The 14150-nt window shown below is 38.2% G+C and overlaps 1 protein-coding gene across 2 annotated transcripts in view; it reads right to left on the minus strand.

The window, feature by feature from the left end:
- Window positions 1-14150, minus strand: part of CDK14 (cyclin dependent kinase 14) — a 546733-nt gene that overhangs the window by 93395 nt on the left and 439188 nt on the right. The gene's annotated exons all lie outside the window — the stretch shown is intronic.

A 14150-nucleotide genomic window follows, 5' to 3' on the forward strand; every position in this document is an offset into this window, starting at 1 on the left:
TGACTATTTTTAAAAATACTGATCATTAGATTTGCTTTAAATGTCTCTGCCTGGCAAAGAGAAGTTTGCCCACAGGAAAAGGAGGCATTGCCAAGATTCTCTATAGTTTTTTTTCCCTTTCTTTTAAGAAGGGCCAGGGCCATCCAAAGTGTTCTTTCCTCTTCCTAAGACACTCTCACTATTATAAACCATTCATTAATAGTTTAAAACTATTAAATGTAAAGCTTCAGATAGGTAGACTTCATGCTGAAAAATGCACTTCCACTGGATGTACAGTTTATACATAATCATGGTAAAAAACACGCTTGTACTCATTTTCTACAGCTTTGATAGAACAGAACAAGGCCGGCCTAGGCTAGGTGTGCACTTTGGTCCTGAGTCTGTCACGGGAATGACGAGTTGCATACTGGGCAGTCCCTGCGGCTCCAGTGAGCCCTGGTCATGCTTGGGGCCTTGGCGTCACCATGTTGAAGAGTTAGATTAGATTTGCAGTTGTAGCTTTGTTTTTGCAATAGATTGCTGGTTATGTTTAAATTTGTTTTCTACTACATTTTTATTTATAGATTTTAGAGAGAAAGAGGAAAGGAGAGAGGAGTGGGGAGTGAGAAACATTGGTTTTGTTGTTCTACTTATCTGTGCATTCATTGGTTGATTCCCATATGTGCTCTGACTGGGGATTGAGCCCACAGCCTTGTCGTATCAGGACAATGCTCCAAATGACTGAGCTACCTGGACAGGGCTGGTCACATTTAAATTTTATACATATGTACCTAAATATAAGGCATTTACCAGTATAAGACAATCTTATTTCTCATGTCCCCATCTTACTACCCTTTAATAATGTCAATGAAATAATCCAATGCTTAATTGTGATATTCTGTGTACAAATATACACATTATATATATAATTTTAATTTAGAAAGTTTTCTGTTTCCTCACTTGCATTTTAAGAACCACTTTTATTCCAGCTCTCCATATGCATTTTCAATATCAGAGTCTTTGTCATTACCAGAACCACTTTTTGAGTTCATCTAAGTGGTTTGAGACATGATACTTCCAGGATATCATACTTGGAAGTTTTACCCCCAGCCATAGGTATACCTTATCAGAATGTTACAATGACTGTGGCTATTGTTTGCAATCTCCCATTGTGATGGTAGATTTTTTAAAATGTTCTTGTAATTCCATCAAGCCTTATTTTATATACTCTAGAGCTGAGTAATTAAATGCCTAATAATGTAGCACTGTTATCTCTTCCTGGTAAATGAACTCATCAATCTTTTTGTAATGACTGTTTTCCTTTTTAATAAAGCTTTCTGGGCTAAAGTTCATTCTTCTTCTCATATTAATTTAATGACTTTAGTTTTCTTTTTAAAGATTTTATTTATTTACTTTTAGAGAGAGGGGAAGGGAGAGAGAAAGAGAGGGAAAGAAACAGCAATGTGCTAGAAATACACCAATCAGTTGTCTCTCGAATGCCCCCAGGCGGGGACCTGGCCCACAATCCAGGCATGTGCCCTGACTGGGAATTGAACCAGTGACTCTTTGGCTCCCAGTCTGGCAGTCAGTCCACTGAACCACACCAGCCAGGGCTGACTTCAATTTTTTTTAATTCACTATTTGCCTAACATACTTTTTGTAACCCTATTACTTTTAATTTTTTGTATCTATAATTTTAAGGTATCTTTTTCATAAATACCATATCTCTGAGTTTGTACTTATTTAATTAAATAATCCCGATATTCTAAAAAAAATTTAGTCCATTTACATTCTGTGATTACTGGCATATTTATGTATGTATTTATTTTTTGATGTAATCTTTATTGTATTTTTTCCATTACCATTTAGTCCCCTTACAGCATCCTTCCCCCAGCAATTACCACACTGTTGTCCGTGTCCATGAGTCCTTTTTCCTTTTTTGCTTAATCCCTCCACCTGCAACCTACCCACCCACTGGCTGTCATCCTGCTCTCCATCAATGGGTCTGTCCCCATTTTCCTTGTTCGTTCAGTTTGTTCATTGGATTCCACGTATGAATAAAATAAAATGGAATTTGTCTTTCTCTTATTGGCTTATTTCACTTAGCATAAGGTTCTCCAGGTCCATCCATACTGTCATAAAGGGTCAAATGTCCCATAATTGTTTTATCTACTCATCTACTGATGGACACTTGGGCATTACTGATAGAGCTAAATTACTGCTACCATCTTAATCTTGCATTCCATTTTGACCTGCTTTACCTTTTTTTCTTTTTCTGCCTTGTTTGGATTGAATTTTAAAATTCTAGATTTCCATCTTCTGTTTTAGAAGTTATATATTCTATTTCCATGTGTTTAGTAATTACTTTTAACTTTTTAGTTTTTGCACTTCAATATTTATTTAGATATTTAAACTCTCACAGTGAGTTTTTACAAAGCTGAAGGACACTGAGAAATTATTTTTCCCAAATAACTATAATCATACATCCAGACAATATAAATATGTGATTGCATTAACAGCAGTACACAGTACCATTTTATCAATTACATAATAAGACAAATTGTCATGTATTCAAATATAAAATTACACAGTTTAACAGGCACATAAAATGTTATATATGTATTCTATATATATATTCAATTTACTGAATATAACTTCTCTTTATGGGGGCATATTCCATATGTCCTGCATAAGACAAGCAAACTATTTGGCTAAAAATCCTGTAACAGCTCACTCCCACTCTTTCCTAGGCCCTCTCTTTTAAGTTGCACCCAAAGTGCAAACATTAAATCAGTTTTCAGACGTTCTGTCTGGAGACAGTAAGGATATGTGCTTCTGTACAGTGTGGATTTTACATGAACTTTTCCACCAGAGGTTTGTGATTTTCAAAATGGAGGTTTTCATAACAGCACAAAATGAGATTTATAGAAAGACATTAAAAAATCATCATAGACTTGGTCCCAAGCCAACAAAATCAGCAGTTACACAAACCTGATGTCTCCTGTTTTAAGTGCTGGAGTTATAAACATAGAGTAGCAGGCAAGTAGCCATAAAAGCCCCACTATCAATGCTTGACACAAATGAAGGGATAAACCACAGGCAATCGACACTGGTTTTCATAGTTCCTGAGATTTTAATGCTGTGTGATATTAAAAACACGTACGCATTGTGCCAGGTATTTCAGCACCCACTCTCTCTAAATTCCTAACATTTTGATAAGATTCTGGCACGGAACTAGATTTGAAGAAGATATACCTCAATACTGCATGGTTTCAGGAAAGGTCAATTGATAAAAATGATAAGCATGTCTCAAATGCTGAACAGCAAGAAATTTTTTGCTATGTTTCCAGCTAGGCTGTTCATAATCCAAACAGAGAGGCTGAAATTCTGCCAAGCTTGAGGCCTGATAAAACTGCTTATCAATGCTCCCATGAAAGCTTCATTAGATTTATCATTCACCAAGCCTACATTTTGGCTAATAGTGATGATAAATTGGATGCTGTCTGACGTTCCATTTCCAAGGCAATAATACCCAGCAGCCCAGTTTCATTGATTGTAATGGTAATTTCTATGACTACTGGTATCTATGAAGGGGAGCAAGATTTTAGGACAGTGCTTCTCCAAATACAAAAGTTGGCTGCTTTTAAATGCTCCTTTCTACTTTTGTCTTATGAACTTGACCACATGTTCATATTTCATTCCATCTTCAATTAATGCTAAGGCAACAAGCATTAGTGCTCTCCCGAGACCTGCAGCACAATGACGACAATACAACCTCCAGGGTCTTCAAGAAACAAGGCATAACTAATCAATCATCTGTTTGGATGGCAGCGGGCCATCAGATGGTCAGTCCAGAACCCGACTCCTTCTTCTCTACATGATCAGTGCTGTAAGTTGCTTCACATGGTCTTGTGTTGTGTTAATGCCACACACTTTAAATTCCTCTATACATTTATTTAAGGTTGCACTCGTTGGACTGTCTTACGTATGATGTCACAAGAGTTGGTTCATCCTCTTGAGCCACATTAACTAAGAAACACTTTATAGGATCATGAGAGAAGTGAAATAGTTTGATACAGAAGTAAGCGAAGAATGATAGAGAAACTGAAGTCATTATCTAGAGATACTTCACTGCACTATGCACTTGAACTTCTCAGCACTTTGAGTATGAGGTTGGGCATAATGGGAAGTGAAATGAAACTCCTAGCAAACAGCAGCAGATTTTTAATTCAGTAATGAGGAGACAGGAAGGATGTTCCCTCAGGTTTAGGCCATCTAGGTTAGAACTCTTGCAAAACATTTTCCTCATTTTAATTCAATCCTCTTGTGCCCCAGTTAAGTCCTTTTATGGAGCTTCTTGGTGGAATAGTAATGAACTTCTATAGTTTCACTTGTCTGTATAGAAGTTATACTGTGTTCCAGGTAATAATGTCCACTGCCACCAGAAACTTAATAAACATCTGAACAAGGATGTCACAGACCCACCCAGTCTGTGGCTAGCGACGTTCTCTTTGGGGGTAAGTTAGCTTAGTGTTTTGTTTTGTTCTTAACCATTCTGTTAACCATAACAGAAGAAACTTCCACACTTTTTGCCTTCCTCCTCAGTTCTCTAAGTGAATGGCTCTTTACCTTTTTAACATTTAACTATTTAGAGTTAAACTTTATCTTTACCATCCTGCCAAACAATACAAGAACATTAGACCACTTTAATTCTGATGAGATGGGTTCCATCTCTCCTGTTGTTATTGTCTAGTATTTTATTTCTATTTTCTATGCTTTTAAGGACACAGATTAAACAGTTATTGTTATTATTATTCAGATTTACCCATGTTTATCATTTATTCAGTCACCTTAGTTCTCATGTTTCAGATATTCTTTCTCAGATTATTATTTCTGTATCTGAAATACAAACTTTAAAAGTTCTTTCCATGATGAAAGAACTCAGTGGCAAATTCTGTTTTGTTTTCATATAGGATAATAGTTAGCTGGGAATTAATTCTAGGTTCAAAGCATTTTCTCTTAACTCTGAATACATTATTTCACAGGCTTCTGTTTGTCTCAGCCTGATAGCTCTTCTCTCCTTCCTTAGAGGTCTGTTACTGCAATGTAAGATATTCTTTTGATTTAACCTGCTTGGTATTCATAGTGTTTCCTGAATTTGAAACTTCATGTCTTTCACCAACTCTGGAAATAATCTCAGCCATTACTTTTAAACAGTTGCCTGTCCTCAATTCTCTCTTTTCTCATTTTCTAACGCCAATGCAATGCCACCTTATCACATTTCCCATGTATTCATGCATTCTCTCCTATTCTCCATCTGTGAGTCCCCCTGTTCTCCACTCTACGTGATGAGATCAGAGCCATCTCCCAGTTCAACCAATTCTCTAATCAGCTGCACCTAATATGCTGCTTTCACTGTTTATTTTCATTCCTGCCAGTTCTTTTGACAAATTTACATGTCAATTTTGGATGGCTTCAGTTTCAAGTTTTAAATTTGATCTTTTATTTCTTTACAACAGTTTAAATGCAGTTATGCTCTATGTCTCATAATTCCCAACAGCCGGAGCTTCAGGTGAGGGAGGAGTCCAATTTTGTGGCTTATGCTACTGACTCTCACTCATGGTGACTTTTTCTCATATGTTTTACAATTCTGAATTGTGAGCTCATGCTCAGCTCATATTAATCTTTGGAAATGCTGAGGAGCCCAGGTGAAGAATATCCTTCTCCACAGACATTTCCTTCCACCAGGAGTCCTGGGGTTCTCTCAACAACTGGGCACTCCATGTTCTTTCTATTGGCTTCTAAGACCATGGCTTTTGTACAGATTCTAACCTAAACTCCAAGAATTCTCAGGGGAGACGGTTTCATTCCCATGCAGAACCAAGGCCAACACAATAAACTGGCCCTTGCAATCTCCTTTTGCTGGAAGCAGATTTTATTTCTTTTGAGTCAGCCTATTACCGAGCTAAAGTGCTTTGAGGGTCTTGACTCTACCTGAGGAATCTTAATTCCTATGTTCCACCTGTCTCAGTCCCAAAGCCTTGTTTCCCGACCCCCTTAAGTGGTTCCATTTCCTGTTGTAGCAACACTACCACGAGGCAGCTGCACTTAAGCACTTACTTATCCTCTGGTTTCTTCATCCTAGGCCCCTGGAGGTTTCATTTATTTTCTTCTTGGTTCAGGTATGCATATATATATATCTGGACAGATGTACTTGAGGTATTTTACCCAATATTTTAGGTGATTTTTAGTGATGGTAGAAGATAATCCCAAATCCCCCACCTCACAGGTGTATATTTATAATCTCCACCATCTAATTAGTTACTATAAAATAGTTTACACTTGTAATTTTTAGGTCTTTCTCCTTGGAATAATCACTAAATCAGTATTGTTTCTTTGACTTAAAAAAAAACCTATTTCTTTTAGGTCACCTCTATTAAGCTTCAAAAACTAGCTAAATGAAGTTGTTTCAGGCTACTCTTCCTTTACCCCTTGATTTATAGATGCCTCTCAAATGCATCATCCTAAGTGAAAGACGCCAAAGCCTGCATAATATATAATTCCATTTACATGACACTCTGGAAAAGGCAAACTTATAGAAACAGAAAAGTGAGCCGTGGTTGCCCAAGCCTGGGGGTGGGAAGAGTTAACAAAGAATGCAGAGAATTTTTTCAGATGGCTCTGCATCTGGATCGAGAAGGCTGGGCATCGGGCCATCTAGAGATGTGAGAGGGCAGGGTCAAGGGACCAGTCAAGGAAGTTCAGTGGAGGGAACTGTTTAGAGAGATGGGTGTGCAGGTCTTTCATATGGAGCATTCAGGCACTAGGGGAGGAGTGCAGACCCTCTGTGAGTGGCTGCACAGGGACTTGGGGAGGAGGGACCCTGATGCCTCAAAAGGAATGTTCTGGCAAATGGGGCAATCCTACTGCCAATGGCAAGGCCACTCTTTTTATTTCAAGGCTCAAACCCAGGTCACTGAGAGGGGATCGGCCTCATGCTACCAGAATTGTGCCCATTCACTCAGAAGCATACTCAGTAAACTGTGTTCGTGAAGGGTCATATAATCCTGGCAGGGTGTGTGGGACAGGAGACTGTCATCTTCATTCCATATTCATTTTCTAAAAAGTAAAAGATGTGTTTGTGGAAACTCTCTGGGAAAAAATCTAAGAAATTTTTAAATTATAAATCTTCATGACAACGAAGAGAAACAATCCCTACTGAATTCAAAGTGTGTGTGAAGAGAATCTTATGAGTAACTTTCAAACAAATGCTTTTAATGTAGTTGAAAATAAAGGAACACTGCTATTCTAACCATAATGAATTTTCATTTTCCTAGTCCTTATCCATGCAACACACACACACACACACACACACACACACACTCTACCTGCCTATGCGAGAGGGCACACAAAACACCTGAAATTATCTTCTGGAGGGCGGGCTCCTTAAAATAAAGGCTTCCCCCGATAGGTGAGCATTATACAAACCCATCTGTATCAGGGTACCAGCTGGCATTGTTGTGAAAGGCTGTGTTCTGCTTCTGTAAATTTTTTTGGAACACTCTCTCAATGCGTTTGCCCATTTCATGATGGTGCATGAGCACACCTGCCCACACTGTGCTGAGTGTTCAACAGTATTTGACCAAGAAGCGGCACAACCTCCATACCTCTCCCTTTCTATTCTCCTGATTTCACCCCTAGCAACTTGTTTTTTGTTTCCAGGAATGAAAAAAGTCTTCAAAGGGAAATGTTTTGCAGATATGGGGGAGGTGAAACAAAAAATGGCAGAAGAATGGCATCAAAATCAACAAGTTCAAAAACTGTTTTGAGCAGTGGAAAAAAATCTTAATAGTGTATTGAATCAAATGGAGAGCACTTTGAAGGTGACTGATGTTTAAACATTTAAGAATAGATATACATTTTTTGACAAATTCCATTTTTAGTCCCCTTCATATAAATATAGATTACATATACATAAATCATATATATAATCTATGATGATAGATTATATGAAAGAAGATAACATGTTTAGTGAAAAACAGCCTTTAAAAGCTCACCCAAATCTCTAAGGCATCCTTAAAACAGACAAAAAGAAAAGCAAACACAGACTCTTTTGCCAGACTAAAGAAGACAGTCAAAGTTAAGAAGAGGAAATTAAAAGTGGAGAATAAAAATAAAGGTGCGAAAGGAGGAAGACCTGTTCTACAGCAAGGTAGAAAGGGCCACTTCCTATGAGGCATGGTTGCTGGCACAGTGAAGGGCACGGTGTTTGTTGACTGACCAAGTGTTTGCTTGAGGACTAAGTATATCAATTGTTACACTTACAAAAGTTTTGCCTTACCTGAGAAACACACATTTAAAAACTAAACAATCATTTTTTAGCACAAAGACCTTAAGGTCATGTCGTGGTCCTTAAGGAACATTCAGAGCACACACTCTTCCAGAGGATGGCATTTTCATTTTTTTTGGAATGGGAAGAAAATTTGTCCTTGTCTTTTTAAAGTTACTTCAAAAACTGGGACGGTATGTTTTTGCTTTTTTTTTTGGTTCCTTATACTGTTCCAAAAGATTCCCTCTAAAATTGATGATATGTCTGCTTCTTGAAAACTAAGATCAGTTACATTTTGTTCTCAAGAGCTGACTTGTAAATATCTCTATAAAAGTCTTCATTGGGACTTATTAATGTTTTAGCTCATGAAAGCTGGACATAAAGTATAAAGGTGTAGTAGGATCAACTTATTAGAGCATTCAATGGCAATGCTGATTTCCATAGGAAAGCTTAAAAGGAAACAAAAGGGAACAGAAAAGTTCTAGAATATTCCTCACTTGCACTCCATGGTGAGACAGAACTGCACACACTGTGGGCCTGTGTCTGAAGCACAGTAGCGTGCTTCGTCTCTGAGAGTTGGACTCAAGTGGCCTGGAGGGGGTGATGTGGAGGGTGTCCCTCTTCATGCTTCCTTTACGGTCACACTCTTCACAGAGCAAAGCCACGGGCAGGATCCTTTCATTAGACAGTGGACATATTGTCTCTGTGCAAAGTTGCCGGCACGGGCACTGGCCACTGGATGATATAACTGATCTCCTGAAAATGATTTGTGAGGAAGTCCACCCGCCCATAAAGACAAGCCTGACTGGTTCCTCAGCTGAACCGCACAGACCTGTCAGGGGCTGCACGCTTTCTGTCTGTACATCAGAAGCAAAATGGTCACTTAATCACCTTCTTATCAAAGCTTCTGACATGGAGGGAGAACTGTGGTCATAAAACCACTCTGATTTTTCAAAAAGTGGCTTATTTTTACAAAATATGCTCAAATCTATTCATTTTGCAAAGAGGGGTCAGTTATTGGTCAAGTAGAACAGGAAGGGAATCCCTAACATTGGAATAAACTCTTGGGGAAAATAAAGACTAATATAAGGAAAGACTCAGGCCAGTGCAGTGAACTTCTCTGTTCACTGGGCTGTGCAGTGAAATGAGAGGCAAGACTCTTAGTTACATTAAAAATGAAGAGACACAGAGTTATTCGATGCTGAGATTTTCTTTGTCAATGCACTGCTGTAAAAAATAAAGGAAATACAACCAACCTGAGATTAGTTTTTATATGAGTCTTCCTAAACAGGTTGTGTTTTGTTGTGCATAGAAAACTGTTTGGTTCTCATTCATTTACTCCAGTGAAACTGTTTAATGACACCCTCTCCCTGCCAGACAGTCAGTCACTCCTACCATGGTCAACTCACCTGACTGTCAAATGAGTATAACAATAATGTTATTTGTAAGGACCTCCACAGTTACAGAGTGCTTTCACATGTATTATTTTATTTGATCCAGATAATCAAAGGGTCATATTTACAAAATGGGGGGCATCCAGATTCTGACTCTCAAATTTTAGGGTCCATTACATTCTCTGCTAAAGATTTGTTGCTAAAATGTACATATACTGAGAACTTGCTAAATCCTCTTAAATAAGCAACAGCCAGCCTCAGGGAGGCCCCAGCCCCTGTACCTCTTGTTAAGTGGCCCCAGGCCCAGCGCTAGCAGCAGCCAATTTAGATTCACAGTGTGGCTTCACCTGGGAATCTACAAGTCCAGCAAAAAGTAGCAGCCATCTCAAACTGCTCTACAGTCCAGGCAGGATGGCCCCAGGCAACATAGGGAACTGACCTTGGCCTGCACCACCCAGGAAACCCCAGAGCTTGCCACCCAGTGGACAGCTACAGACCTCATTGGAATACCACTACCCTGTTCCTGCACAGCTGATCCTCAATGGAGGGCAGAAGTTGGTGATCAGTGGTCACAGCTAGTCCCTGCAGTGACTGGCCTGGCTAACTCCCTCCCATTGACCTGCCATCAGCAATCAAGGCTCAACTACAAGAGGAGAGTGATCTCAGACCACATGAAGGGTGCACCCTGAGTACCAATCCTGGGTGATAGGGGAGGCTGTGCCACTAGACACTACAGAACACCTACTACATTAGGCCATGCTACCAAGACAGAGAGTCATAACAGCTCTATTAGTACATAGAAACAAACACAGGGAGGCTGCCAAAATAAGGAGATAAAGCAACATGGCCCAAATGAAAGAACAAATCAAAACTCTAGAAAAAGAACTAATCAAAAGGGAGGTAAGCAATCTACCAAATGCAGAGTTCAAAGATTTGTTGCTAAAATTTACTGGTTATAAAGTTGCTTACAGAACTTAGTGAGGACCTCAGCAGCGTAAAAAAGATCCAGTCAGAAATGAAGAATTCACTAACTGCAATAAAGGACAGTTTACAGGGAAACAACAGTAGAGTGGATGAAGCTGAGAATCAAATCAATGATTTGGAACATAAGGAAGGAAAAAACAACCAATCAGAACAAGAAGAAAAAGGAATTGAAAAAACAAGGATAGTGTAAGAAGCTTCTGGGACCACTTCAAATGTTCCAACATTTGCATCATAGGGGTTACAGAAGGAGAAGAGAAAGAACAAGAAATCGGAAATCTATTTGAAAAAATAGTGAAAGAAAACTTCCCTAATTTGGTGAAGGAAATAGACATGGAAGTCCAGGAAGCACAGAGAGTCCCAAACAAGATGGATGCAAAGAGGCCCATTCAAAGATACATCATAATTAAAATACCAGAAGTTAAAGATAAAGAGAGACTCTTAAAAACAGCAAGAGAAAAGAAATTAGTTGCATACAGGGGAGTTCCCATAAGACTATCAGCTGATTTCTCAAAAGAAACTTTGCACGCTAGAAGAGATTGGCAAGATATATATTCAAAGTCATGAAAAGCAGAGATCTACAGCCAAGACTACTCTACCCAGCAAAGATATCATGTAGAATAGAAGGGCAGACAAAGAACTTCCCAGACAAGAAAAGACTAAAGGAGTTCATAATCACAAAACCATTAATGTATGAAATGTTAAAGGGGCTTTTTTAAGAAAAAGAAGATCAAACCTATGAGTGACAAAGTGGCAATAAATATACATCTATTAACAATTGAATCTAAAAAAGAAACCAGCAAACAAGAAGAACAGAGACAGAATCATGGATCCAGACAGTATTTTGATAGTAGCCAGATGGGTAGGAGATGTGGGGGAATGGGTGAAGAGGTGAGGGGATTAAGAAGTACAAATAGGTAGTCACAGAACAGCCATGGGGATGTAAAGTAAGTGTAGGAAATGGAGGAGCCAAAGAATATACACATGACCCATGGACATGAACAATGGTGGGGGGATTGCCTGAGGGAGTAGGGAGTGCTGGTGGAAGGAGGGCAAGGGGGAAAAACTGGGACAACTATAATAGCATAGTCAATACAATATCATTAAAAAATAAACTGTATATAATCCAAGCTGTACATCACCCAGTTAGTAAAGGGATTATTGGGTTATTTTAAAATTTTCCATAAGAACACCTTACATTTTTCAACATTTCTCTCTTCCTTTAACTTTGAACTCCACTGTTGTAGAGAATATTCTTGTTAACACCCCAACTGCCCTATATTAAATAAATAGAACAGGGAGCATATACCATTAACATGGACAAGACGAAAACTCCCCGAAGTCCACCATAGTAACCTGCCCAGCTCGGGTAGGTCTCTCTTTCAGATCTACCCCTACTCAGTACACAGCCACCCCTGCAGTAAGCCAGATCTGGTGGAAAAGTACAGAAAGTACTAAACAGCCCTCAGCAGGATGTTTGGAAAACGTTAGCACTGACACTCTTAAAGTTATTATAAACTGCCAAAAAGCGGGCCAGTAAAAGGAAAACATTAAATTCTTGCTTTGGATTTCAAAGCTCAGCTAGATATTTACCCCAAATTTTCTAGCTTTGCTTTTTTTACTATTTTTCCTGGAAAAAGAGATGTCATTGAATATGTAAGTTTACCCTGAAATCAAAAAAAGGGTGGTTTGGTTTAAAAAAATTGGTTAAACTATGAAGTAATTACATTAGCCTTTCCAATGTACTAATATGAACCTATAGATTTCCATATTCATACTTCATAAATCCACTGATGTAGATATTATCATAAAATATTCAAAAGCTAATGTAAGTGAACTTGATGTTATATTCTTTTCAATACAAGTCCTTGTGTGAATATTTAAACTTATTTATACTTAATAACCACAAAAGAAGATCACACTTCCACTCAACCCGATCCTTATGGGAAAGGATCAGTTAACTACTTCACTACATTGTGTATGTGGTTCTTTTTTAAGATTTTATTTATTTATTTTTAGACAGAGGGGAAGGGAGAAAGAGAGGGAGAGAAACATCAGTGTGTGGTTGTCTTTTGCATGCCCCCTACTGGGGACCTGGCCCACAACCCAGGCATGTGCCCTGATGGGGAACCCAACCGGTGACACTTTGGCTCTCGGGGCGGTGCTAAATCCGTTGAGCCACACCAGCCAGGACCACTGAATTGTTTTTAAGAGATTCCATTTTAATGCCCTCTCCTTTTCCAGAGCCTAGCAGTAGTGAATTTTGTGAGTTGTAAAATTTTATTTTTTAATAGCTTATATAAAATGCTACAACCCATATGCACTTAACCTATAATTCTACATGCTTAAATAATATAATTTAAAGAAAATCACTCTAAGATTTGTTAGAGCTTGCCAAACTTTGACATTTTTTCTCATATAGGATAGTACAAACCTGTCATGAATTACACTTGCACCTCAGTTCTGTTTTAGAAAAGATTCTTAGATTTAGCAGAGTAGTGATTATGTGATTCTATAATTGTTGTTCAATGTCTTACTTTAATAATATGGTTAACAGCAGAAAAAGCACAAGTAGTTACTTTTGAATCCTCTGACTGAAGGATATGATAGGAGGGGATATATTTTATTTTGTTAAAGGAAATAATAATAACTACCCCTTCTAATCAGAAGGCTAAAACTTATAGAATACTTATAAGAAAATTCTAAATTCACAAGTCCGTGTAGAATATCCTCAAAACCAAAAGGCTGTGCATCCACCAGAACTGATTTCCAGCTTGCCAGTTATTCTGCTTCCAGTTCCTTCCAATCATAAACCCTACACCTTCAAAGGCACATGATCTTGCCCCACATGGAATTCCACTGTTACCCGAAGGACATCAGGCAACTCGTAACCTTTCCAACTTCTGGATATAGATCAGGATAAAATTAATACCCTCTCCCACTTCACAGGACTGCTATGAAGATTGACCTTTTCCTACTGTAACTTGCTTAAGTCTTATTATTTCACCTATTTCACAAGTTTTCAAAACATTTTTAGGCCATCAAGAGTGAAGCAAAATAAATTGCCAGTGAATGTTCTACCCTGTGGTGTCATTGAGATTCATGTTATTTAGAGAATAAAGATTATCCAATTTTTCTGAATTCACAGTAGTTGATGACAGCATTATTTCGGGTGAAACAGATGACTCACATTTTTGATTATAAAAGATGAATTGGGAGTTTAAATTCAAATCTTCATTTATCAAAAAAAAATCAATGTATATTAAACCTTAGTTATTGCTTATGCTTTACATTTGGAGGGACAGATTATAAATATTTAGTTCCAATTGCATGGACAGCGGGTAAAACATATTGGTGCTCCTGAAAAACTTATTGCTCCTGAAAAACTTATTGGTGCATCTGTATTATGGTCAATCAAGCTAATGGAAATGGTAACTTACAGCCTTTCAGTCCCCTGAAGCCCTATA

Source organism: Phyllostomus discolor, chromosome 10 (assembly GCF_004126475.2).
Source record: "Phyllostomus discolor isolate MPI-MPIP mPhyDis1 chromosome 10, mPhyDis1.pri.v3, whole genome shotgun sequence".
Classification (NCBI taxonomy): domain Eukaryota; kingdom Metazoa; phylum Chordata; class Mammalia; order Chiroptera; family Phyllostomidae; genus Phyllostomus; species Phyllostomus discolor.